Raw genomic sequence first — 26,471 nt, 5'->3', positions numbered from 1 at the left:
TCCTTCAATCCTTGGCACATTAGCAGTTGGTTCAATTGTCTGGCAGTCCCTGGCAATATGCCCCATCTTTCCACATTTAAAGCACACTGTCCCTGATCTCTGAGCTGTAGTCTGACTTCGACACTCATTAGCATAGTGTCCCTTCTGATTGCACTTATAACACAACACATTAGCCTTACAAATCCCAAAATGCCTTCTACCACAAAATTTGCATTCTGATGCAGGTGGACGATTGGGTCTCTGTTGATTTGAATTCTGAAAACGGTTGCCTTGTCCTCCATTTCCTGATTGTGATCTCTTGAATCCCACATTCCTATTACCCTGAAATCCTGGCCTTTTGTTGAAATGGCCCTGAAAATTACTTGACTGCTGACCTCCCTCTGAGGTTTCCATTTTCCTTTTCTTTCCATCATTTCCTTTCTGAGACATATCACTCCTACTCTCAATCACCATTGCCTTCTGAACCATTGCCACATATGAAGTCAACTCAAACATGGCCACTCTGTTCTGAATCCAAAACTTCAATCCCTGTTCAAATCTTCTGGCTTTCTTTTCATCTGTATCAACCTGGTCTGGCACGAACCTTGCTAACTCAGTAAACTTAGCCTCGTACTCAGCCACAGTAAGATCACCCTGGGTCAGGTTCAAGAACATAATCTCCATTTGATTCTTCATATACCTCGGGAAATATTTCTCCAGAAACAGCTCTGTGAATCTCTCCCAAGTTATAAACTCACCTCCTTCCAATGCTCGCGCGGATTCCCACCAATAGTTCGCCTCGCCCTTCAAAAAGTAACTTGCAAACTTGGTCTTCTGCTCAGCTCCTGCTCCGACCAATTCAAAAGCCTTTTCCATTTCCTTGAGCCATGCATTGGCTTCCACAGGATCAGCACTTCCCTTGAACTCAGGTGGCTTCACTGCTTGAAACTGCTTAAAAGTCACTGCAGATGGTGCTGCTCGCTGCTGCTGTTGCTGCTGCGTAAGATGTAACATCTGCTGCTGCATCAATCCCAACATTTGGATAATCGCTGGATCTGTACGGCTCTCGGTACTACCCTCTCCTGAATTATTCCTTCTCTTTGGTGCCATTATTCTGGTAAGAAACAAGCAACATATATAATAATCTGTCAAGCATTGTGTCAAATATGTAGCAATTCTTTAACATATTAAAGTTCGCAAACACTATCTCTTCTCCAAAATATCATAAACTTGCTACCATATTAACACAAGCGACATGATTATCACATAATCCTGCTTATTATCTCGAGAATAATAACATAAAGAAAATTTACTCCGAATTATCCAAACCTTATAAATCCTTACTTAAAATCTCAACTAAACCAAAATAACAGGGCAATGACACAAGGCCTGAGGCTAAACACAAAACAGGAAACCTAAACAACTTAACTATAACCCAGCCCAACATCCTAAATTTAATCCTATAAAAGCTAAATTACACGCGCCTATCTTAAGTGATCTTCCTATGACTCATCTATGACAATCCTACGCCTGTTTCAGTGACCATAACCTGTAGCTCTGATACCAACCTGTGACGCCCTCCAAATCCGGGGTCTAGATTTGGGGGTCACTCGCCAATAAACTAAAATAAAATAATCACAGCGGAATAATAAAATAAATACGACCCCTTTACCTGCACTGGATCGATCACAGGTTATAGTATGGAACAGGCACTACTACAAATCAAGTGTTATTACAAACCATAGTCTAATTAGTTTTACAGATTATTCAAATTTTATTACAAACCTCTAGACTATCCAAGCGTCCCAAAACAGTCTACCTGGAATACACACCACTATTTACAAGCACTCGACTTCTGGTCAAACTTGGAACTTAAGCTTGCTCTGGCCTAGCTGAAAGAATCAAGTTTATTACAAACCTCTAGACTATCCAAGCGTCCCAAAACAGTCTACCTGGAATACACACCACTATTTACAAGCACTCGACTTCTGATCAAACTTGGAACTTAAGCTTGCTCTGGCCTAGCTGAAAGAATCAAGATAAGAAACAAGTATGAGCGAAAGAAATGCTCAGCAAGTAGTAAATAGCTTATGATTTGGAATAACAACAGTATATCTGATGAACAAAGCCAACTACAATAATTGAGCAGTATCAAAACTGATATAAATTTGATAATAAACAACATTTGCAATATATTATGTTTTGGGATTGGAATCCTCGAACGACGGTGTGTTGCCGCCGGTGATCAGCCGCGGAGCAACACCGGTATGCCGAAGCATATCCAACTAAACAAAAGGTACCCAAGGCACATATCGGCCTAGCAAGGTGTTATATCCTGTATAACACATAGCTCACACTGGACCGCCGCCACGGCCTCTTACGCAACCATCCAACCCATAAAACCATTTTCCGTCAAAGGAGTCGAATCAAATGACATCCTTAACCACATAACTCCCCATTTCTCATGGTCCGGAGTTTTCTCAACAACCAATGGCGAAATAACCAGAACAATTAGTTATTCGCTAGTCTCAATTCAAAGCTTCACTGTATAGAGTAAGTTATAGCGAAATGTAAAAATATTTAACTATTCTGAACTTAGAATAGTAGAGAAATTGAAAGAATAAAGTTCAGAGTCAATATCGATTGAATGATAAATGAAGATATAGGTACTTGCATAATATAATTCAAAATAAATGTCACTTGAACAATAAGTGAAGTCAGGGATACTTGCCTGGTATGCTCAATAATCTCTTACTTTAACTCTGTTTCTATCTGCTGGCTACTATCTCCGTCTAACACTTGACTGCGCTCCTTGCTACTTGATTCTATAAACAAAAGGACTATCTTAATTGACAGATCTAAACTCAATCGACGTAACTATACGTCTTGACATCTACCCGATCGTTTATAACTAGCATGGCATTTTAAAATTATAACAGATAGCATGCATATCACGTATCACGTAATCATGGTATTTATATAACACATACTCACATATTTTATGTAACACATAAGTCAAATCATTAAGAGATACATCTCCGTGCGTTCAGAATAAAATTTAGGTCATTATTAGCATTTACCGATCAAATACCGACTTAAACTGATACACAAATCAAATGACATTGCAATACAAAAGAAATTAGGTCTCAAAAGTATTTTTATTAAAAGCGCAATATTTTTCTGAATCTGTACGCGTTCGTTTCGTATTAAACGGACAAACGGTTGATTTATTATGAATTTTTGAACATTTTTCGGAATAAAACGGGTCTCCGAATCATTTAATAATTAAATAATAAGGCTCGAACACTCGAAAATAATTTTATAAAAATTATCGAGTTTGGAAAATAATTTAAAATAATATTTTAAAGCTCGAAACTATTTTTCAGAATTTTTAAATCAATTTTAAATAATTAAATCTAATTAAATAATCAATTAAAATTAATTAATAACTAATTAAATTAATTAATCAATTAATATTTAAATTAATTGACTAATTAAATAATTAATTATCAACTAAAATTAATTAACAAAATAATTTGGATTTATTTTTGAATTAAAATAAATTTTCAGAATTAAAATAATGATTTTTAAAATAAAAATAAATTTTCAGAAATTAAAAATAGGATTTTTGAATTATTTGTAAAAAGAAAATCCAGAAACATGTTTTTAGAAATGTTAATGGACAGGCAAGGATCAAAGTCGGGTTTTCTGGCGGGTCAAAACCCGGGTCATAATTGACCCGAACGGGTCGCCTAAGTCTGAAGAACACGGTGGTCGGGAAAGAATCCGGCGAGACAATTCTTGACAGAAACGGGGCTGCTGAACTCGATTAGTGCGGGGTTATCATTCTAAACTCAGCCAGGAACACATTGGAATCGTTTAAACCAACAACTTACTTCCTGAACTCTGATTCCGGTGAAAATCGAACCAAGCCCGACGAATATCCGGCGAGCTTCGTTCATAGTCTTCCCGGAATCGTTTGTAACATTAAGATATATATTTCGACTGCAAATCGAGCCAGGAACATAATCATGCTATCATAATCAGCTAATAAACCCTAGTTAAGAAATACCCAAAATTAATCAAGAACATTCAACAAATAAACCCTAATTCAAATTTTCAGAATCAAACATCATTTTCTCTATGTTATTGAACTCTATTTTTGAAGTATAATATACCAAATCGACCAGAAAAACATTCTCTACAACATGGAAGCATCAAATCACATCAACAACATCAAGAACAAAAATTCATAATTTAATTATCAAATAATTTGAATATAAATAATTAAATAAGAAAATTACTGTGATTTCTGGGCAGAAACTGATGATTGATTCAGAAAGAAGATTTCGAGAGCTTCGTTTTGATATGCTGCACGCCCGAATCGGAGTTCGATAACGCCTTCGTTCGTGTGTTTGATTCTCGGGAACGTTTCGGTTTTCTCGGGTTTTTCTCTGTATTTACGGTGTTTTAACTGGTTGCAAATGAATAAACGGAATAAACGAAATAAGAAATAGGCTATTTATATTTATGGAATATTGGATCGTTCTGGATCGTTTTGGATCGTTTTGGATCGTTAAATTAGTTGCTTAGCCGCTAAGTAACTGCAATAACGATCCGATTCAATACCAAAATTGGATAATTATCAAAACCGGGCTTTTTATAAAACACCATATACGAACATAACGTAAAAATATTCCGTCTCTCGAAAATACGGGTTTTATTGATTACCGAAATAACTATCGTATCGAAAATATTGCGCCGGGCCGCGCACGGGTCAAACCGTAATCCGGATCGAAAAAGTCAAAACACGGAAAATGTCCGGAATTACCAGATTAGGTTAGGAAGGAGTTTTCGGAAGAGTTTCGGGTTGTAAAAACGCAAAACGGTTGAAGTTGGAAGATTCCCGGCTTTATAAAATAATTTTATAATTATTCTGAAAATAATTAATAATTCATAAATCATTATAAAATCATATAACACTCCAAAAATTATCAGAAAAATACCACAATTATCTATATTTTATTCTGGACATATAAAAATTCAAATATTCAAATAATGTCACATATAACATTCAGATATCTATTCTACTTTTCAGATAATTCACCAAAAATTCACATAAAATCACATAAACAATTCCGAATAATAATAATAATATTTGAAAATATATGGGATATTACAATTTTTCAAGAAACTACAGTTTACATCCTCGGGACTTTCTGCAGAAATTTAAAGTTATGTTTTATTCATTTTAACGAGATTACGGTTACGATCGGAGTTTTGTTTATGCCTTAAATCTTTATACCTACCACCAACAATCAACATATCATCATCAACACACTAACTCCTCTCAAGAAAATCATGTTCTTGAGGCAACAACAATCAACCTTAAATCTACTTAGCTAAACATCAAGATTTCAAAAATACCACCACTAAAACTAGGTTTACAATGACATACTAAAAGGATCTTGAACTTAAATCTTAAATAAAGTTGGGTCAAAGATTTTTTTACCTTTATTTAGAGCTTAAGATGTGTTCTTGATGATGGTGAAGTCTTGGGAGTGCTTAGTATGGTTTTTGAAACCTAAAACAACCATTGAAATCAAGAAACCAAAGAAGAGTTACTATTCACACTATTCATTATAAACTTTCTTGATTTTATTTCACCCATCAAACCTTGATAAAAATGAGCTCAAAGATTTATCTTACCTTAGTTTGGTTGTTAGGAAGCTTGAGAATTAATGGGAGGATTTATCCATGGCTAGAGCTTGAAGGTTTGATTTTGATTTCTTGGCATGAAGGAGAAAAGCCGAATGGAGCTAATGAAGAAGTGGGGAGAGAGTTTTTGTGTTTGCTTCTTTGTTGCTTCTTGGAATGATGCAAGTGATAGCTTGTGATATCTTATATTGATTTGTTATTCTCTAGTTTAGATCCTAGGATTTTATTCTTGTTGTAAATCTTGGGGACAAATCTAACTAGCACTACTAGAAAAAGTAGAATAGACATCGCTTTAAGGACATCGGTTGTTTTTGGCGCCGATGTAAAAGGTGTTTTAGACATCGGTTTTGAGCAACCGGTTTCTTTTGGTTTTATAAACATCAGTATTTTAGCTGAACCGATGTTATATGTCTATTTTAAAAAAAATTAATCAGTGCGCCTTCCCCGTTTTCCCCCCTTAGCAAATATTTCATTCCCTCCATGTTTCCCCCCCTCTGTTTTTTGCCTTAGCCAAATTCTCCCCCCTTTTTTTCACACACATTTTCCCCCTCTTTTCAATTAAAAATATAACAAAATAAAAATATAAATATAAAACCAAAAACAAAAATAAAAAACTCAAAAATATCTCTCTTCACTCTATCCTCTCTCAAGAACACCCACAGGACCTCTTTTCTCTAGAATCTCGATTACGCTATCTCTCTCTCTCTCTTCACTCTCTCCTCTCTCTGAATTTCACCAATCTCTACCGAGTTTCAATCCCCTAATATGCATCGTAATTTTTATCCGATTCCGTCCGTTCACTTCTCTCGCCGGAATTTCATTCCAATGTTCATTTGGATTTTCTTGACGGCGTATCCCAATTAGACATCGCAACGATATTGTCCATCTCTACTCTTTTGTAATTATAATCTCTCTCTCTCTCCCTTGATGTTATATTAATGTTTATATGTTTTTGCGTGCGTGTATTTGATTTCGATATTTTTGATTTTGCAAGGTTTTCGTAACGTTGATGGAGAATAAGAAAGTAATATAGAGGAAAAAAGGCTCTGGATCTGTATTTGCTGTTGCGATTCTTGTATCGTTTTTGATATTAGCTAAGTTGAAGTTAAAGCTTGAATTTGGTAAGTTTTGAACCCTAATTTTAGAATTGGGGGTTTCAATTTTAAACCCTAATTTTTTAATTTTTAATTGGTTCTAATTAAGCTAAGTTGTACGCTCTTTAATTGTAGAATTGTAAATTGTTGATTTTTCAGTTGGATTAATGTTCAATTTATTTGATTATTTGACTTTTGTATTGGGTATTGATTGACATAATTATTGGTTGTACTGAAGGTTAAAAGTTTAAAGTCTGAAGGTTATGGAGGTAAATTTGAGAACGGAGAAATATTTTTTGTTTAAAATAGCTTCTGTTGTTTAAATGTGTGAACTCGTAATTGTAGAAATAGTTTGTGTGACCTCTTGGTGCTAATTAACTTCAGTGAAAAAGCCTCTGGGCTTTTGCTAGGGCCCCTTATTAATTAGTGCAATTGTTGTGGTGAGTGGTAACCGATTGGTATGTGAATTTAGGCAAAAGGTACGTTGTAGTTATTTCGACATTAATAATTTGTTTTTCATGGAATAATTATCTTCTAGCTAAAAACTATCACTTGGTTAGTCTTGTTACCAGTACAACATTTTGATAGGAAAGAAAGTCTTGTACCATATATTTTGTCAGGGGGTAGAAGATTCTTCCAGTTTCATAATCCTCGCTTTTATACTTGTTTCTGTGGAAGTTAATTGGAGATTAACGGTGCTTAATTAATATCATTAGCAGAGCTGAATCAGACTATATCTAAATTTGGTTCTGGGGCTGTTAATCTGAGGTGCAATACTTTTAGAATATTGATGCCGATTAATGAGGTAATAAAACTTTTGGAATTCTGATCCAAGTAGCTAACAGAAAAACTGGATATTTTCAGTATTAATTAATATCTTAAAGTCCAGAAATTTCTCATTAAACCTACAGTTCTAGGTCCAAGAACCTACTTGTTTTTTCTTTTTGCAATATTTCATTTTATGCTCCTAAACATAGAAGAACTTACATTGTGCTCTCCATATACATGCCATCGCTCCTCTCATATTAAAACACTCTACTACTCTTGGTAGTTCAGATGTTATTGACCTTTGCCAAGAATCTATGCCTGTATCAAAGCTAATTGCCTGGTAATTGATTTCCTGTCTAGATTTATTGATGAAGAGTATATTGAAGTTATCGATGAATTCATGGAGGTTGTATTCACTCGCTGGACTCACGTAATTGTGCAGGTTGATATTTGATGTTCAGACTTACTGTCTTATATCATTAGATAGTGTCATATTATGAATCGTGAGAAATGTGTATATTTCCTTTTATTCTTTATTTCAAGTGAAATTTATGGGTTTATATCATGGCACATCATTAGCAGCTTTACTTCTATGAGATGGATGGAGTGTATTTTAATTTTTGACATGGGCCACTGGTATATATATTTGTTTTAAAACTTGAAACTATGATAGCTAGTTAGCGGATTTGTTGTGCATGTACCGACTATATCTATCTACTTAAGACTCTTTTGAGTGGAATGCAGTATATGTTAGCTTATAAATTATAATACAGTGCCTTCTTTATTGAAACTCTAGTTTAAAATGTATATGTAATGACTGTTTCAGGAACGACATTGGACTTCTCCTGGGATGATGAATGCAACTGTGTGTATTTTAATTTTTCTATATATATAAAAAAAAGTTGAATTTTGATTATAACTTGAGGTTTGTACTTGTAGGTTCAAAAGAGGCTCATCGAGTTTATGCTTGTTGCATTTCATCGAAATCTTGATTTCATAGCATTACTGAAGGTATTCTTTACAAGTATAACTATATATTACTTGTTAATTTTGGACAGGTAATGTTTAAACCTCATACTCCACCCTGTTTTAAAAAAAAAGTTCTTATACGATGTAATAGACTTTTAGTGAGAGTGAGATTTGTAATTTTTCTTTATTCTAGAATTTAAGGGTTTTTAATTGGCTGCTTTGTTTGATATCTGCAGGCGATATTAACATTAGATGAATTGATTTTTGACCTTGACATGCCCAAAAAAATAACACTCTAGGGAAGGCAGATGCCCGTATTTTTAGGACTCAATGACCCAGCTCAGCTGCATTGATACCTGAAGAATCAGTGACCAAGATACATTCGTTTGAGCAATGTATGGATAATATTTCGTTTGGGCAATGTATGAATGATATTATAGAGGTAGCTATGAGAATTTTAAGTTTTTGGTTTTTTCATTGTTTTAAGACTTGATTGGTTTGATTTGGTAATGATAATTGGAGTTTGATTTTAATAGTTTCTTCTTTTGACAATTTTTTTAGCATCTATATTTTTAAAATGTGCAACATGATTTATTTTACTGAAAAATGATGTTAATTTAACATAATAACATCAGTTCTAGTTGACCATTAACATCAGTAAAAACGGATGTCAAATACTACAGCAAAAAAAATCTTAAAACAAAAAACTGATGTTATTAAGCATCATAGACATCAGTTTGCTACAAATAGACATCGGTTACCAATGAAGAACCGATGTCAAAGGTATCGTTAACATCGGTTTTTGATGAAAACTGTTGTTACTAGTACTAGTAACATCAGTTTATTGGTTAAATTGAAAGATTTTGCTTAGCTCACATATATTTAAATTGATAAAAATATCATATTATGATGATATATGAAGATTAGATATGCATGAGAAATTTAATATCAAGATACAAAAATCGGTTTTAAATATGGAACTGATGTTATATGCTCTATTTAACATCAGTTTAAAACCGATGTTAAATGTGGGGGTCTTTAACATCACCCACGAAGACATCGGATTTTTGCATACATAGACATCGGTTTTTAGCCGATGTCTATTGACGTTTTTCTAGTAGTGTAGGCTTCCTAGTTTACAAGCTAAGCCACTTGTTTAGCCCTTTAGCTCACTATTTGCTTAGTCTTGGTTGATCATCCTATACCTTAGATTACTATTTGATAAAGTAACCATGGTTACTTTCTTACCATGGTTAGTGCGTTACGTTTATTTAATCATTTATGCGTTCGCTCGGTCGCTTAAACGTTTTCGTAATACTTCCTCGTAAATGGTTCGCGATGTAATTCCTTTTGTATTTATTTCTTATGTTTTGAATTACCATACTTGGATATAAATCCGTAGGGTTTTAAATTCGTAATTATATTGTGATTCCCGTAATCCTCGATGATTCGTAAATATGGTCGTTTTTCAAAGTTCGTTTTCTTCGAAAACTAATAGCGTTTACATACACTCATTTGGTACGTATAATCATAATATCAACTCCGAAACTCATTTTCTCATGCATTACATAGTGTGGGCTAAAAAGTTTTCCCCGTCCTTCAGGGTTACTATTCATTAAACATTTTACAAGGTCTCAAAAATTCGAGTTATTACAGTCTTCCCCTCTAACAAGGATTCTGTCCCGAAATCAATTAGAAAATAAGTGGGGGTATCTATTCCTCATTGTATCTTCAATTTCCCAAGTTGACTCTTCGACATTTTGATTTCTCCACAAGATTCTAACCAGCTTCACGGTCTTGTTGCTCAGCACTTGGTCTTTTTGGTCCATTATTCTTACTGGCTGCTCGATGTAGGTCAGGTCTGGTTGTAAGTCTACCTGCTCGTATTCTATTACGTGTCGTGCATCTGCATGGTACTTCCTTAACATGGACACATGGAACACGTTGTGCACTTGTTGCATATTAGGAGGTAAGGCGAGCTCGTAAGCTAGAGGTCCTATTCTCCTCAAAATTTCAAAGGGTCCTATGAATCTGGGACTCAGCTTCCCTTTCTTTCCAAATCTCATCACTCCTTTCCAAGGAGATTCCTTCAATAGCACTGAATCTCCTACTTCATATTCCCTATCCTTCCTGGTCTGGTTGGCGTATTTCTTTTGTCTGTCCTGAGCTGCTACCAGTCTCTCCCTGATGAGTCCTACCATTTCCCTGGTCTATTGGACTAACTCTGGTCCTATTATCTTGTGTTCTCCAACTTCATGCCAACATAGGGGAGAGCGACATCTCCTTTTATAAAGAGCTTCATACGGAGGCATTCCTATGCTAGCGTGATAGCAGTTGTTGTAAGAAAATTCGATCAGGGGTAAATGGTCATTCCAATTTCCTTTAAAATTAATGCAACATACCCGTAACATATCTTCTAGGGTTTGAATAGTCCTTTCGCTTTGTCCATCAGTCCGGGGGTGGTAAGCGGTACTCATGTTTAGTCATGTGCCTACATATTCCTGAAAGCTTCTCCTAAATCGGGAATTAAACCTTGGGTCTCTATCTGACACTATGGCTACAGGAACGCCGTGTCTCACTACAATTTATTTCAAGTAAATATCCACCAGCTTGTCTACGGTGTACCTTTCGTTGATTGGTAGGAAGTGTGCAGACTTGGTCAATCTATCTATGATAACCCATATGGTGTCGTGATTGGTCTTTGTCCTTGGCAGGCCTGTCACAAAATCCATGGCTATATGCTCCCATTTCCATTCCGGAATTTCCAGGGGCCGTAATAGTCCACTAGGTCGCTGATGTTCAGCCTTCACTCTTTGGCATGTCAAGCACTTGCTGACCCACTCTGCTACTTCTCTCTTCATGTTAGGCCACCAATAATATTCCTTAAGGTCACGGTACATCTTCGTACTTCCTGGGTGGATTGAATATCTGGAGCTGTGCCCTTCGTGCTGCAGCTCGTCCTTCAACTCTTGCACATTGGGAATCCAAATTCAGGACGCATACCTCATGATCCCCCTCTCGTCCTTCTCGCTCTCACTTCCTCACCGGTCAATGTTCCTCTTTCTTCACTCATCTTCTTTTCCTGACATACTCGTATCTTTTCAGTCAGTTCCAGCACTAGCTTAATCTCAAATAATCTTTCTGTTCCTTTATCGGACGTCCTCACGTCAATTTCCATCTTCTCAAATTCTTTAATCAATTCCTCATATGTCATTATCATTTTGAGTCTTTCCTTCCTACTAAGGGCGTCAGCCACCACATTGGCTTTATCCAGGTGATACAAAATTTCACAGTCGTAGTCCTTAATCAACTCTAACCATCTCATTTGTCTCATGTTCAGTTCCTTCTGAGTAAAAATATATTTGAGGCTCTTATGGTCTGTGTAAATCTCGCATTTCTCACCGCACAGGTAATGTCTCCAAATCTTCAGGGCAAACACTATGGCTGCTAATTCTAGATCATGCGTCGGGTATCTGCTCTCATACTCCTTCAATTGCCGAGAGGCATACGCTATAACTTTGCCGTGCTGCATAAGCACACATCCTAATCCTTTAAGCGACGCGTCGCTGTATATCACAAACTCTCCCTTTCCATCGGGAAGAGCGAGCACTGGTGCTAACACTAACCTCCTTTTCAGTTCCTGAAAGCTTTCCTCAAATTTCTCTGTCCATACAAACTTTTCTATCTTCTGGGTAAGTCTAGTCAGTGGACCGGCTATCTTAGCAAAGTCTTGCATGAATCTTCGGTAATATCCCGCTAAACCCACAAAGCTCCTAACCTCTGTTGGGGTAGTTGGTCTTCCCCAGTTGGACACCGCCTCTATCTTGGCGGGGTCAACTAAAACTCCTTTCCTACTCACCACATGTCCTAAGAAATGAACTTCTCTTAACCAAAACTCGCACTTTGAGAACTTGGCATATAATTTCTTATTCCTCAGGATTTCTAAGACTATCCTCAAATGTTCTGCATGTTCTTGCTCTGTCTTTGAGTAGATTAGAATATCATCTATAAAAAATATCACACATATATCTAGGTACCTTTTGAACACTCTGTTCATCAAATCCATAAAGGCTACGGGTGCATTGGTTAGCCCAAATGACATGACTAAGAACTCATAGTGTCCATACCTAGTGCGAAAAGTAGTCTTTGGTATATCCTCAGGTTTGATTTTCAACTGGTGATATCCTGTCCTCAAATCTATTTTGGAAAAATGCACAGCTCCCTTGAGTTGAACAAATAGGTCATCAATCCTAGGGAGAGGGTACCTATTCTTAATAGTCAACTTATTTAATTCTCAATAGTCTATGCATAATCTCATACTGCCGTCCTTTTTCTTTACAAATAATACTGGCGCTCCCCATGGCGACACACTGGGTCTTATCATCCCATTATCTAATAATTCTTGCAGTTGAGAAGCTAGTTCCTTCATCTCCACTAGGGCTAGCCTATAGGGGGCCTTGGATACTGGTGCCGTTTCTGGTGCTAGTTCTACAGTGAATTCTATTTCTCTGTCGGGTGGCAACCCTGGTAAGTTCTCTGGAAACACATCCTCGAATTCGTTCACTATGGGTATGTCATGTATATTAGGAACTTCCTTTTTGGTATCTACCACATAAGCTAAATAGGTCTCGTTACCTTTCTTTAACAATCTTTTTTCCTGTAGCATGGTCAAAAAATTTTGGGTCTGTCGTTGCCCTCTAAACACTACTTCTTTTCCATTTTGCGCTCTTATCTTTATCCTCTTCCGTTCACAATCTATTTGCGCTCCATTACTGGATAACCAATCCATTCCCAAGATTACATCAAATTCTCCTAACGCATATGGGATTAGGTCAACTTCGAAGACTCTTCCTTCTAATTTCAACTTGCATTTATGTAATATCCGGGATATATCGTGTAATCATTTTTGCTATTAAATAATTATTATATGTGTTCAGTATCTACTCTGTGAATTATTTGTTAAGTGTTAAATGTGTTAGGATGTTTAAAAATAATATTAATTGAGTATTTTAATTTTTATATGTCCAAAATAAAATATAGATAATTGTCATATCTTCCTATTTATTTTTATATTGATTTATGATTTAATAGGAAATATATGGATTTTATAAAATCTTTTTTCGAGTATTTAAAAACTATTTTATTCAATCGGGAACCAACCAACGTCATCCGTTTTTTCATTTTATAACCCGAAACTCTTCCGAGAACTCCTTCCTAACCTAATTACAATATTCCGAGCATTTTCCATGTTTTGACTTTTTCGATCCTGCGTACGATTTTTCCTGCGCGGGTCCCGGCGCAACATTTTCGATACATTATTCGTTTCGGTAAATCAATAAAACTCGTATTTTCGATAAACGGGATCTTTTTATTAAACTATCACAATTATGACCTCGTAATACGTGTAACCAGGCTCTGAGACCAAGACCGCAGTACAAATTGTACTGATTTGGATAATTATCTTGAAAACTGGTACCGTTTGGATCAGTTTTTATAAATAAACGTACCATTTCATATCCGGAATGATCCAACGGGATACTAATTTTCCGTAATTATAAATAGCCTTTACCGTATTTTATTTTGTATCAAAAATCATTTGCAGTCAGTAATTATATAAATTTCCAGAGAAATTTTTATATTCATAAACCCTTCTAAGAATCAAACCAACAATCGGAGTTGTTACCGGAGTCCATTTGAAAAGCTCGGGTACTCAAAACGAAGGTCTTGAGGTGTACTATCAGATTATGTGAACCATATACCTACAGAAATCAAGGTTTATTTTCTGGAAATTTGTTTATTTTCGAATTATTTTAATTAAAAATATGAATTTTTGTTCGGATGATTGTTTGAATGATTTGATGATTGCATGTTGTAGAGCTTGTTTTCCTAATGATTTTCATATGTCATATATCTGATTTGGAGTTTAATAACATGTTCAAAATTGAGTTTAATCTTCGAATTTTAAAATTAGGGTTTATAACCCGTATGAATATTTTCAATTGAAATTTGGGGCTTTTTGATTTAGGGGTTATTAGCTGTTGATTTATAGTGGGTTGTGTTCCTTATGAAATTTGCAATCGATTTGTATATAGCTCGTAACAGAGGATGTCTGAAACGAAGGGAGTTGTGTTTTGAAGTTTTCTTCGGTTCGCCGGAAACCGACAATGTTCTTGGCCATTTTCCGGCCAGGACAGGGATGATTGATGTGTTTTGATTGCATGTACAAGTTGCTGGTAGCCTGTAGTTTATTCTGGATAGTTTGGTGGCCTGAGGTAGACAGAATCGTGTTTTCCGGCCACACTCCAGCGAAGTCGTCGGCGGGGCTGGCAAAATTGCAAATATGCCCCTGTAGTTTGAAAAACGATACAGTTTGGTCCCCCAGGTTTCCAGAACTTGCAAATTTAGGATTCCTGTTTATATATTATTTAAAAACCATATTTCCTATTTATTTTAGTTATAAAAATTCGTTTTTAATTTCTGAAAATTCCAAAAATTATTATTTTAATTCCAAAAATTATTTTTAATTCAAAAATAAATCAGAACTAATTAGTTAATTAATTTTAGTTAATAATTAATTGATTAATTGGTCAATTAATTCGAAAATTAATTGATTAATTGATTTAATTAATTATTAATTGATTTTAATTAATTATTTAATTAGATTTATTTATTTAAAAATGATATAAAAATTCCGAAAAATAGTTTCGAGCTTTAAAATAGTATTTTAAATTGCTTTCAAGACTCGATAATTATTATAAAATTGTTTTGAAGCCAGATTTGGCCAGCCGAACCCTGTTTATTACTCCAAAATTGATCCAACGACCCGTTTTAATTCCGAAAAATGTTTTAAAAATCATTTTAAATACCCGAAAGCCTGTTTATGACCCGAGATTTCTTTATAAATGATATATCATTGATTATTTGACGTGTTATGTGCTAATGTGACTTGTTGGTTAACTGTTGGTCTATATATTCTATGTTTACTTGTTTATAGTATAACTTTTAATCCGTTAATCGGATTTGGGTAAAATGAATGGTAGATAGAAGTATATGTCGAATAGAATCGTATGAGTTAAATATTGATAGATGCTTATAATATGTGAGCAGAAGAGGCAAGGTGTAAGAAAGGGATACAGATAGTCGAGGAGTAAGACGGTTGTGGTTGAAAGTTAGTACAGTATAGCAAGCTAATACCAGGCAAATGTTATAAACTTTCTCGAGATTTACTGTAGTTGATAGTCATGTTTTGTACTGCAAGTGCTTTGAAGCACTAAACCCTAAACCCTGATGTCAGTTATTGATCTTGAGCCGTAAACCTTATTCTTTCTAAACCATTGATTGTTGTACACCCAGATATGAACCACAAACATACGATACTACTCCACAAAATACATACAAACTAAATACCAGGCACTGAATCAGATTATTTACATATTCTAACCATTGTACCTTATGCTTTAAAATACCAAATCCTTAAAACCCTGAAACATTGATTCCTTTGCTATCCAATTCTTTCATTACCTAACAGCCAAGCTTTGAAATTGCCATATTGATTCCTTGAGAAGATGGAAACCATTTCATTATTGAACATCCAATGTTGTTTATGATTCTATTTATTGTTTTACATTGTTTATTCTGTTATTATGTTAGAATTGTATTGTTTTTATAAAATTGTGGACCAGATTCGTGGTCAGACCATATAAATGGTCGAGTTAGGCCAATATGTGCCTTGGATCCAGTAGTTAGAGTAGTTCTGTGTGCTTTGCTCGGGGTTAGTGCGTGACTGATCAGCAGCCTAACCTTGGTTTTTAAAATGAAAATATAATATCCAATTATAAATTATAATCCATTGTTCACTTGATATCATAACCATTTTCACCTGATGATCATTATACTCAGTTTTGTCATTGTGACTTGCTGAGCTAGTTAGCTCATTTGTGCGATGTTGTTTATGTTCTTTTCTAGTTAAGAAGGAACCAGTTGGTACCGAGGATCCCCAGTCCAGCGCGAGAGCTAGGGGTTCAGGTTGATCGAGTTAAGCTAGTAGGCACCTTTTGGAGTAATTTAAGTTTGTAAAAGTTTGTAATAATGTTTAATACTCAGTTCTGAGTTTAGATAGTTGGGATTTGAACGGTTTGTAATATAAATGTGTGTTTGGCTTGTGTGCGTACTTTAACCTGTTGCGGTCCGTGGTAGTTGGTAAGTAGGGTCACTGCATATTATTATTATCTTTATTATTGTTATAAGCAGGTTATAAGTAAGATGTGTGTGTGTGTGGACCCCAAACTTCTGACCCGGGTTTGGAGGGCGCCATAGGTTTGGTATCAGAGCTACAGGTTATAAGTCACTGACACAAGCCTAGATTGACGGGAATGGTAGAGGGTTAGGATTAGAAGTAAGGAATAGAAAGATAGAACGTCGAGAGGTTGAGTGCTACGGTATAATAGGTATTAGTATGATTCACGTCGTGGTTCGAGATTCTTATATTGCGATATGATTTCAGATAGCAGCGATGGCCGACTCTTTCATCCCTGTATCAGCTGATCACTCAGAGCCTTCAGTTGGAGGACCATCTTCAGATCCACGTCCTGTTGTTCCACCAGCATTGGCTATTCTACCTCCACCTGTGTTGCAGCCCGTACCACTGCAGGCTATTCCACCCCCAGGCATGAGGCCACCTATCAGAGGACCCCCACCAGCTGATTCAGATTCCACTGGGCATTCAGTTGCAGGTGCCCCATTCCAGTCTACATTCGCCCCAGTTCCTTATTACCGATATGAGGCTCTTCTATTGGAACATGATTTCTTGTTGGCCCAGATCCGAGAGCTGCAGCTTATCATCAGGACTACAGATGTTGATCGTGGTGTGAGGGAGCTTCGAGAGGATATCCATGTGACACGCAGGATTCTTGAGGCTAGGCTACATGGAGCTACACTACCTGGCCGAGGCCCTGAAGCACTTATGGGATGGGCTACTGTGGTGATGGAGGACTTTGAGAGGCTGGGAGGACCAGAGTTTCCTTGGAGTTGAGTCAGAGATCTAGAGATAGAGATGTTGATCAGTGTTGTTCTGGTTGTATATACAGTAGTGTGTAGTATGTATCAGTAGACTTTTGGGTTGTATTTATAGACTAGCTATGCTGACTAGTGAGTAGGTTGTTGTACCCTTTTGCTTTTACTTCTGAAGCATCTTTACGCTTGTACTACCCAAAACTTTTGATCTATATATATCAGTACCTTTTCCTTTTCAGCATTGTCATTTACTTTACTGCACCTATTTTATTATACCTTATTTATTGCACCAGTTATACCCCTGTGATACCATGTACCCTGTTCCCTTAACTATTTATACCTTACCTTATTTGTTTGATTCTTTACAGAAAAATGCCTCCCAGAAGAAATACCCGCACCAACACCCAGAATGAAGAAACCAACAATAACAACAACAACAATAACAACCAAGAAGATATAAACCAGAATGCAAACCCAGGACCCATAGCCCAGCAATAGCCCAGATTCTCCAAATCTTGGCCCAACAAACAGTTCACCTGGCACAACAACAACAAAGACAGACCAATCCCCAGGTAACTTTCAAAACTTTTCAGGCAGTAAACCCACCAGAATTTAAGGGTTTCTTAGAACCGATTGAAGCAAATGTTTGGTTAAAGGAAATAGAGAAGTCATTTGCCTTAGTGAAGGTAAAGGAAGAACAGAAGGTTGAATTTGCAAGCTATTAGTTGAAGAATGAGGCCACCTATTGGTGGGAGATGGTGAAGACATTGGAAGGTACAGATGTTATTACTTGGGAGAGGTTTAAGGAATTGTTTTTAGAAAAGTATTTTCCCCAGTTTGTCCAGGATCAGATGGAGTTGAAGTTTGTAGAGTTAAAGCAAGGAAACATGTCGGTGGTGCATTATGAGAGTAAGTTTGAAGAATTGTTAAGGTATGTGCCGTCCTATGTGGATACTGACAGGAAGAAAACTAAGAGATTCCAGCAAGGTTTGAAGCCATGGATCAGAGGGAAGGTAGCCATTTTTGAATTGGACACCTATACAGGAGTTGTACAGAAGGCCATGATTGCAGAGACAGAGAGTGAGATATCACAGAAGGAAAAAGAGAGTAAGAAAAGGAAATTTGAAGGGAAGGAAGGTCAGACACAACCAGGGAAGTTTCCAAATTTTAAGAAAGGCAAGTTTCAGCCAGGGAGAAATTTTAATTTCAAGAGACAAAATACAGGCGACGGAGGCCAGGGCAACTGTCCAGTTAATATGAATCAGCCGAATCAGTTGAGGTTAACTTTTCTAGATTGTCAGGTATGTGGAAAGAAACATGGAGGAGTTTGTAACAAGTTGAATGTAGTTTGTTTCAAGTGTAACCAAAAAGGGCACTATTCGAGGGAGTGCCGAAATCAGCCAGCACGAGAGCCAGCAAATAAGGATCTACCTATTCAAAATCCAGCAGTGAAGGTTCCAGCCATTGGATTTACGTGCTTTAAATGTGGAAAGCCAGGACATATAGCCAGGGATTGCAAGACACCGGCCCCAGTCAGTAATGCATTGAGGATTATGGGATCTACCCTAGTAGTGAATGAGACTCCAAGGGCTAGAGTTTTTGACATATCTGTGAAGGATGCTATCCAGGATACTGATGTCGTGGCAGGTACGTTTAATGTGAATTCTTTATGTGCCAAAGTGTTAATAGATTCAGGAGCAACTCGATCGTTTGTTTCACGAGATTTTGTTAGTAAGTTAAATTATCCAGTTGAGTATTTAAATGAAATAATGACCATGGAATTAGCAAATCAAGAACATGTATCTGTTAACCAAGTTTGTGGGAATTGTGAGATTGAGATTTCTGGTAGTAAGTTTTGTGTAGATTTGATACCATTTAAGCTAGGAGAATTCGACGTTATCTTAGGAATGGACTGGTTATCTAAGCACGATGCCCAGATAGATTGTCGAAATAAGAAGGTAATGGTGAAGATGCCAGATGAAAGGATAGTAACGTTTAAGGGCCAGAAGCAAGTAAAGAAGTTCTTAATGATGATTCAAGCCAAGAAGTTACTACGGCAAGGATGCGAGAATTTTGTGGCATATGTAATGGACAGAAGTCAGGAGCCAGCAAAACTTGAAGATATTCCAGTAGTGAATGAATTTCCAGATGTGTTTCCCGATGAGTTACCAGGACTTCCCCCAGATAGAGAAATTGAGTTTGCAATCGACTTAGCACCTGGAACAGAACCGGTATCCAAGGCCCGGTACAGAATGGCGCCCGTTGAGATGAAAGAGCTAGCGAAGCAATTGCAAGAGTTGTTAGAGAAAGGAGTAATCAGACCCAGTGTATCCCCGTGGGGTGCACCGGTACTATTTGTCAAAAAGAAGGATGGAGGCATGAGACTGTGCATCGACTATAGGGAGCTCAACAAGCTTACAATCAAGAACAAGTATCCGTTACCCAGAATTGATGATTTGTTTGACCAATTGAAGGGAGCCAAGTACTTCTCCAAGATTGACTTATGATCGGGATATCATCAACTAAAGATTAAGCGAGAGGATATACCGAAGACAGCTTTCAGAACAAGGTATGGACATTACGAATTTTTAGTGATATCTTTTGGATTAACAAATGCCCCGACAGCGTTTATGGACCTGATGAATAGAATTTTCAAGAAATATTTAGATAAGTTCGTTATTGTGTTTATAGACGATATTTTGATTTATTCAAAGACGGAAGAGGATCATGCGGAATATTTAAGAACAGCTTTGGAGATTTTAAGGAAAAAGAAGTTATATGCTAAATTCTCGAAATGTGAGTTTTGGCTACAGGAAGTTCAGTTCTTAGGACACATAGTCAGTAATGAAGAGATCAAAATGGACCCAACAAAGATTGAGGCAATTACAAATTGGGAAAGACCGAGAACACTAACAGAGATAAGAAGTTTCTTGAGATTAGCGGGATATTATCGCCGATTCGTTCAAAATTTTTCAAGGATTGCAACACCATTGACAAAGCTTATGCGGAAGAATGAAAAGTTTATATGGAACGATAAATGCGAAGAAAGTTTTCAGGAATTAAAGCGAAGATTAATCACGGCACCTGTCTTATCACTCCCAGACGATCAAGGGAATTTCGTAATTTATAGTGATGCTTCTCATAAAGGACTCGGATGTGTTCTGATGCAGCACGATAAGGTGATTGCGTATGCGTCAAGGCAATTGAAACCACATGAACAGAAATATCCTACTCATGATTTAGAGCTAGCAGCCATATTTTTTGCTTTGAAAATTTGGAGACATTATTTATATGGAGAAAAGTGCGAGATTTACACGGATCACAAAAGTTTGAAGTACATATTCACACAGAAGGAGCTTAATATGAGGCAAAGGAGATGGTTAGAATTAATCAAGGATTACAACTGAACGATTAACTATCATCCCGGTAAGGCGAACGTTGTAGCAGACGTGTTGAGTCGGAAGGAAAAGTTAAATGTGTTATCGGTACCCGAAGAGATATATAAGGAATTTCAGAAACTGGAATTGGAGATTAGAGGTTGCAAGCCTGGTGAAACAAAAGTGTATAGTATGACTTTCCAGCCAGAGTTGTTAGAAAAGATAAAGAAGTGTCAGGAAGATGTAATGGATCAAGATATAAATCGTTTGGTAGGTGAAGTATTGTGTACGCAAAAGGACAATCAAGGTATTCTTAGGTTTACTTCTGGAATTTGGATTCCACCAGTGACGGAGCTGAAGAATGAAATTTTACAGGAAGCTCATAGTTCAAGGTATTCAATCCATCCAGGGAGTACCAAAATGTACATAGATTTAAAGGAAAATTATTGGTGGCCAGATATGAAGAGGGAAATCGCGGAATGGGTTAACAGATGTTATACATGTCAGAGAGTTAAAGCAGAGCATCAGAGAACAAGTGGATTGCTATAGCCATTGAAGATTCCAGAGTGAAAGAACGATCCAGACAATTGAAGATATTTTACGTGTTTGTGCAATTGATTTCAAAGGAAGTTGGGACGAGTATTTACCTCTGGTAGAGTTTGCTTATAACAACAGTTATCACGCCAGTATTGGGATGCCACCCTATGAAGCCCTTTATGGACGCAAATGCAGATCTCCAGTGTATAGGGACAAAGTAGGAGAACGCAAAATACTTGGACCTGAATTAGTGCAGCAGACAAAGTAAGTTGTTGAAATTATCCAAAAGAGATTGATAGCAGCACAAGACCGTCAAAGGAAATATGCAGATTAGTCAAGGAAAGACATAGAATTCGAAGAAGGGAATTTGGTATTACTGAAAGTATCACCGTGGAAGGGACTAACGAGGCTTGGAAAGAAAGGAAAGCTGAGCCCAAGATATGTCGGACCATTTGAGATTCTAAAGCGTGTTGGCAAAGTAGCTTATGAATTGGCGTTACCTGCGCACATGGAGCACATTCACAATGTTTTTCACGTATCGATGCTTAAGAAGTATAATCCAGACTCCAGGCATTTAATAGAATATGATCCAATAGAGCTTCAGGCAGATTTGTCATATGTAGAGAGTCCGATAGAGATTCTAGAGGAAAGAGAGAAAGTATTGAGAAATAAAGTGGTAAGTTAGTAAGAGTATTGTGGAGAAACCCAAAGGTTGAAGAGTCAACCTGGGAGTTAGAAAGTGATATGAAAGAAAATTACCCTCATTTATTTTCTTAGAAGATTCTGAGGACAAAATCCTTTTAAGGGGGAGGGATGTAATATTCGGGATATATCGTGTAATTATTTTTTCTAATAAATAATTATTATATGTGTTCAGTATTTATTCTGTGAATTATTTGTTAAGTGTTAAAGGTGTTCGGATGTTTAAAAATAATATTAATTGAGTATTTTAATTTTTATATGTCCAAAATAGAATATAGAAAATTGTCATATTTTCCTATTTATTTTTATGTTGATTTACGATTTTATAGGAAATATATGGATTTTATAAAATCTTTTTTCCGAATATTTAAAAACTATTTTATTCAATCGGGAACCAACCGACGTCATCCATTTTTACGTTTTTATAACCCGAAACTCTTCCGAGAACTCCTTCCTAACCTAATTGTAATATTCTGAGCATTTTCCATGTTTTGACTTTTTCGATCCGGCATACGGTTTTTCCTGCGCGGGTCCCGATGCAACATTTTTGGTACATTATTCGTTTTGGTAAATCAATAAAACTCGTATTTTCGATAAACGGGATCTTTTTATTAAACTATCACAATTATCACCTCGTAATATGTGTAACCAGGCACTGAGACCAAGACCGCAGTACAAATTGTACTGATTTGGATAATTATCTTGAAAACCGGTACCGTTTGGATCAGTTTTTATAAATAAACGTACCATTTCATATCCGGAATGATCCACCGTGATACTAATTTTCCGTAATTATAAATAGCCTTTACCGTATTTTATTTCGTATCAGAAATCATTTGCAGTCAGTAATTATATAAATTTCCATAGAAAATTCTTATATTCATAAACCCTTCTGAGAATCAAACCAACAATCGGAGGTGTTACCGGAGTCCATTTGAAAATCTCGAGTACTTAAAACGAAGGTGTTGAGGTGTACTATCAGATTCTGTGAACCATATACCTGCAGAAATCAAGGTTTATTTTCTAGAAATTTATTTATTTTCGAATTATTTTTATTAAAAATATGAATTTTTGTTCGGATGATTCTTTGAATGATTTGATGATTGCATGTTGTAGAGCTTGTTTTCCTGATGATTTTCATGTGTCATATGTCTGATTTGGAGTTTAATAACATGTTCAAAATTGAGTTTAATCTTCGAATTTTAAAATTAGGGTTTATAACCCGTATGAATGTTTTCAATTGAAATTTGTGCCTTTTTGATTTAGGGGTTATTAGTTGTTGATTTATAGTGGGTTGTGTTTCTTATGAAATTTGCAATCGATTGGTATATAGCACGTTAACAGAGGATGTCTGAAACGAAGGGAGTTGTGTTTTGAAGTTTTTGTCGGTTCGCCGGAAACCGGCAATGTTCTTGGCCATTTTCCGGCCAGGATAGGGATGATTGATGTGTTTTGATTGCATGTACAAGTTGCTGGTAGCCTGTAATTTAATTCTGGATAGTTTGGTGGCCTGAGGTGTCCGAAATCGTGTTCTCCGGCCACACTCCGGCGAAGTCGACGGCGGGGCTGGCAAAATTGCAAACAGGCCCCTGTAGTTTTAGAAACGATACAGTTTGGTCCCCCAGGTTTCCAGAACTTGCAAATTTAGGATTCCTGTTTATAAATTATTTAAAAAGCATATTTCCTATTTATTTTAATTATAAAAATTAATTTTTAATTTCTGAAAATTCCAAAAATTATTATTTTAATTCCAAAAATTATTTTTAATTCAAAAATAAATCTGAATTAATTAGTTAATTAATTTTAGTTAATAATTAATTGATTAATTGGTCAATTAATTCGAAAATTAATTGATTAATTGATTTAATTAATTATTAATTGATTTTAATTAATTATTTAATTAGATTTACTTATTTAAAAATGATATAAAAATTCCAAAAAATAGTTTCGAGCTTTAAAATATTATTTTAAATTGCTTTCAAGACTCGATAATTATTATAAAATTGTTTTGAAGCCAGATTTGGCCAGCCGAACCCTGTTTATTACTCCGAAATTGATCCAACGACCTGTTTTAATTCCGAAAAATGTTTTAAAAATCATTTTAAATACCCGAAAGCCTGTTTATGACCCGAGACTTCTTTATAAATAATATATCATTGATTATTTAACGTGTTATGTGCTATATGTGACTTGTTGGTTAACTGTCGGTCTATATATTCTATGTTTACTTGTTTATAGTATAACTTTCAATCCGTTAATCAGATTTGGGTAAAACGAAGGGTAGATAGAAGTATATGTCGAATAAAATCGTATGAGTTAAATATTGATAGATGCTTATAATATGTGAGCAGAAGAGGCAAGGCGTAGGAAAGGGAAACAGATAGTCGAGGAGTAAGACAATTGTGGTTGAAAGTTAGTAAAGTATAGGGGTGCACATGGGTCGGGTTGGCCGGGTTAGAGCCATTTTAGCAACCCGACCCAATTAAATCGGTTTGAAAATTTACAACCCGACCCATAAAAAATAAAAATGCAACCCAACCCTACCCTTTACCCACCGATTTGGTTCAGTTTGTGTTGGGTTGAACGGTTTGTTAAAAGTTATTCAAAATATTTAGTTGATAAAAAATATATTTATGATATAAGACTACTTGTGGAGACATACAAATCCATAAATAAGATCATGTTATGTGTCATTCGAGAACATTTTTTAGATATCTTTCGAGATACATAGCATTACTCTACGATAAACTCTTGGGTTTATTTGTAGTAAAATATATTTTCTACACAAAAAAGTACAAAAGATCTCTAATGGTGTCTGAAAAACAAATTATATAATTGACTATAATTGATATGCAATAAATTTAGTTTGAAATTGAACAACATATTAATACAAGAAGTATAGAAAAGAGATATACATAATATATATTTATACGAATAAATTAAAAATTTGGGTTGGGTTGGGTTGGTTAAAAATAACTTAAAACCCATACCCAACCCATTAAAGTCGGGTTGACATATTTTTAACCCAACCTAATATCGGGTTATAACGGTTCGGTTTAATCGGCCGAAAATAGGGTTAGGTTGGGTCAGTTTGATCGATTTTGTCAACCCGTGTGCATCCCTAGTACAGTATAGCAAGTTATTACCAGGAAAGTGTTCTAAACTTTCTCGAGATTTACTGTAGCTAATAGTCCTGTTTTATACTACAAGTGCTTTGAAGCACTAAACCCTAAACCCTGATGTCAGTTATTGATCTTGAGTCGTAAACCTTATTCTTTCTAAACCATTGATTGTTGTACACCCAGATACAAACCACAAACATACGATACTACTCCATAAATACATACAAACTAAATACCAGACACTGAACCAGATTACTTACATATTCAAACCATTGTACCTTATGCTTTAAAATACTAAATCCTTGAAACCCTGAAATATTGATTCCTTTGCTATCCAATTCTTTCATTACCTAACAGCCAAGCTTTGAAATTGCCATATTGATTCCTTGAGAAGATGGAAACTATTTCATTATTGAACATCCAATATTGTTTATGATTCTGTTTATTGCTTTACATTGTTTATTCTGTTATTATGTTAGAATTGGATTATTTTTTTAAAATTGTGGACCAGATTCATTGTCCGACCATATAAATGGTCGATTTAGGCCAATGTGTGCCTTGGATCCAGTAGTTAGCGCAGTACTGTGTGCTTTGCTCGGGGTTAGTGCGTGACTAATCAGCAGCCTAACCATGGTTTTTAAAATGAAAATATAATATCCAATTCTAAATCATAATCCATTGTTCACTTGATATCATAACCATTTTCACCTGATGATCATTATTTTCAGTTTTGTCATTGTGACTTGCTGAACTAGTTAGCTCATTTGTGCGATGTTGTTTATGTTCTTTTCCAGTTAAGAAGGAACCAGTTGGTATCGAGGATCCCCAGTCCAGTGCGAGAGCTAGGGGTTCAGGTTGATCGAGTTAAGCTAGTAGGCACCTTTTGGAGTAATTTAAGTTTGTAAAAGTTTGTAATAATGTTTAATACTCAGTTCTGAGTTTGGATAGTTGGGATTTGTACGGTTTATAATATAAGTGTGTGTTTGGCTTGTGTGCATACTTTAACCTGTTGTGGTCCGTGGTAGTTGGTAAGTAGGGTTATTGCATATTATTATTATCTTTTTTATTATTATAAGCAGGTTATAAGTAAGATGTGTGTGTGTGTGTGGACCTTAAACTTCTGACCCGGGTTTGGAGGGCGCCATAATTTAGGGTGTACTTGATTTACAGGAATTATTTCTTTATTTTCTATT

General features: G+C 35.8%; 2 long non-coding RNA genes across 2 annotated transcripts; both read left to right on the top strand.

Moving 5' to 3' along the window:
* The first annotated feature begins 6,336 nt into the window (after nucleotides 1-6,336).
* Nucleotides 6,337-8,021, top strand: LOC141664027 (uncharacterized). The gene is made up of 3 exons (XR_012551792.1): nucleotides 6,337-6,595; nucleotides 6,692-6,818; nucleotides 7,920-8,021. It is a non-coding gene; the product is annotated as an uncharacterized LOC141664027 (long non-coding RNA).
* A 111-nt stretch (nucleotides 8,022-8,132) lies between these two features.
* Nucleotides 8,133-8,994, top strand: LOC141663889 (uncharacterized). Its single transcript, XR_012551710.1, has 4 exons — nucleotides 8,133-8,195; nucleotides 8,386-8,424; nucleotides 8,499-8,570; nucleotides 8,765-8,994. It is a non-coding gene; the product is annotated as an uncharacterized LOC141663889 (long non-coding RNA).
* The last annotated feature ends 17,477 nt before the right edge of the window (nucleotides 8,995-26,471 follow it).

Source organism: Apium graveolens, chromosome 6, assembly GCF_009905375.1.
Source record: "Apium graveolens cultivar Ventura chromosome 6, ASM990537v1, whole genome shotgun sequence".
Lineage (NCBI taxonomy): Eukaryota > Viridiplantae > Streptophyta > Magnoliopsida > Apiales > Apiaceae > Apium > Apium graveolens.
This window is presented reverse-complemented; position numbering and strand designations above follow the sequence as displayed.